The following is a 2,622-nucleotide window of genomic DNA, read 5'->3' on the forward strand; positions in this document are numbered from 1 at the left end:
TCCTTCCATGAGAAATTTGGATGATTTCTCCATGATGAATTATAGGTGTTTCCATAAGGTTCACCCATGTAATTTATCTCTGCCATTGCAGGGTTCTCAGGATCATAAGCTTCTTCAGAAGCTGCCTCTTTAGTACTGTTGGATGCATTTTGCCATCCATTCAGACTTTGAGAAATCATGTTGACTTGCTGAGTCAACACTTTGTTCTGAGCCAATATGGCATTCAGAGCATCAATTTCAAGAACTCCTTTCTTCTGAGGTATCCCATTATTTACGGAATTCCTCTCAGAAGTGTACATGAATTGGTTATTTGCAACCATGTCAATGAGTTCTTGAGCTTCTGCAGGCATTTTCTTTAGGTGAATGGATCCACCTGTAGAATGGTCCAATGACATTTTCGAAAATTCAGATAGACCATAATAGAATATATCTAATATGGTCCATTCTGAAAACATGTCAGATGGACACCTTTTGGTCAACTGCTTGTATCTTTCCCAAGCTTCATAGAGGGATTCACCATCTTTTTGTTTGAAGGTCTGAACATCCACTCTAAGCTTGCTCAGCTTTTGAGGAGGAAAGAATTTATCCAAGAAAGCCGTGACCAGCTTATCCCAGGAGTCCAGGCTATCTTTAGGTTGTGAATCCAACCATATTCTAGCTCTGTCTCTTACAGCAAAAGGGAAAAGCATGAGTCTGTAGACTTCAGGATCAACTCCATTCGTCTTTAAAGTCTCACAAATCTGCAAGAACTCAGTTAAAAATTGGTAAGGATCTTCAGATGGAAGTCCATAAAACTTGCAGTTCTATTGCATTAAAGCAACTAGCTGAGGTTTCAGCTCAAAATTGTTTGCTCCAATGGCAGGAATGGAGATGCTTCTTCCATCAAATTTGGACGTGGGTTTGGTAAAGTCACCAAGAATCCTTCTTGCATTATCATTATTGAGTTCGGCTACCATCTCCTTCTCTTGTTCAAAAATTTCTGAAAGGTTACTTCTGGATTGTTGTAATTTAGCTTCTCTTAGTTTTCTCTTCAAAGTTCTTTTAGGTTCAGGATCAATTTCAACAAGAGTGCCTTTTTCCTTGTTCCTGCTCATATGAACGGGAAGAAAACAAGAAAAGAAAGAGGAATCCTCTATGTCACAGTATAGAGATTTCTTTATGTTAGTAGAAGAAGAAAGGGGGGAAGAGTGAAGAAGAATGGGTTCGGATTTTTAGATGAAGACAGGTGAAGAGAAGTGTTAGTAATTAAATAGAATAAGATAGAAGAGATAGAAAATTCAAAAATAATTTTAAAAAGGGGTTAGTGATTTTCGAAAATTAAAGGAAGAATTAAAATTAAAATTAAAATTTAAAATAATTAGTTAATTAAAAGAATTTTGAAAAAGAGGTGAGATATTTTCGAAAATTAAAAAGGGAAAAGTAGTTAGGTGGTTTTGAAAAAGATATTAAAATCAAATTTGAAAAGATAAGAAGATAAGAAGATAGATAAGATATTTTGAAATCAAATTTTTGAAAAAGATAAAATTTTTGAAAAAGATATGATAAAAGATAAAAAGATTTAATTTTTAAATTTAAAATTACTTACTTCACTAATAAGAAACTACAAGATAAGATTCTAGAACTTAAAGATTGAACCTTTCTTAACAAGAAAGTAACAAACTTCAATTTTTTTGAATCAATCACATTAATTGTTAGTGAGTTTTCGAAAATATGATATAAAGATAAAAAAAGATTTTGAAAATATTTTGAAAAAGATTTTTTAATTTTTTGAAAAATAGAAAAAAATGAAAAAGATATAATTTTTGAAAAAGATTTTAAAAAGATAAGATTTTTAAAATTGAAAATTTGACTTGACTTGTAAAAAACAACTAATTTTGAAAATTTTTGACTAAGTCAACTCAAATTTTCGAAAATTATGAGAAAAATAAGGAAAATATATTTTTTTTGATTTTTTTGAATTTTTAATTATGAGAGAGAAAAACATAAAAATGACTCACAACATAAAAATTATGAATCAAAACTCATGATGCATGCAAGAACACTATGAATGTCAAGATGAACACCAAGAATACTTTGAAGATCATGATGAACATCAAGAACATAATTTTGAAAAATTTTTGATGCAAAGAAAACATGCAAGACACCAAACTTAGAAATCTTTAATGCATGGACTCTAACAAACGAAAAATGCATATGAAAAACAACAATCAACACAAAACAAGGAAACATCAAGATCAAACAAGAAGACTTACCAAGAACAACTTGAAGATCATGAAGAACACTATGAATGCATGAATTTTTCGAAAAATGCAAGAAAAATTTTTAAAGCATGCAATTGACACCAAACTTAAAAGTTGACTCAAGACTCAAACAAGAAACACAAAATATTTTTTATTTTTATGATTTTATTAATTTTTTTGGAAATAAAGTTTGGAAAAACGAAAAATAAAAGAAAAATTTTGAAAAAGATTTTTGAAAAGAAAATTACCTAATCTGAGCAACAAGATGAACCGTCAATTGTCCAAACTAGAACAATCCCCGGCAACGGCACCAAAAACTTGGTGGACGAAATTGTGATCACATCAATGTAGTACTCTTTGTTATTGTATGGAATCATTATTG

The 2,622-nt window shown here is 30.6% G+C and overlaps 1 non-coding gene across 1 annotated transcript; it reads left to right on the plus strand.

The window, feature by feature from the left end:
• The first annotated feature begins 453 nt into the window (after positions 1-453).
• On the plus strand, positions 454-557 carry LOC130983699 (small nucleolar RNA R71). The gene has a single exon (XR_009087678.1). It is a non-coding gene; the product is annotated as a small nucleolar RNA R71 (small nucleolar RNA).
• Positions 558-2,622: the final 2,065 nt, after the last annotated feature.

The sequence above is a fragment of the Arachis stenosperma genome, chromosome 5 (assembly GCF_014773155.1).
Source record: "Arachis stenosperma cultivar V10309 chromosome 5, arast.V10309.gnm1.PFL2, whole genome shotgun sequence".
Classification (NCBI taxonomy): domain Eukaryota; kingdom Viridiplantae; phylum Streptophyta; class Magnoliopsida; order Fabales; family Fabaceae; genus Arachis; species Arachis stenosperma.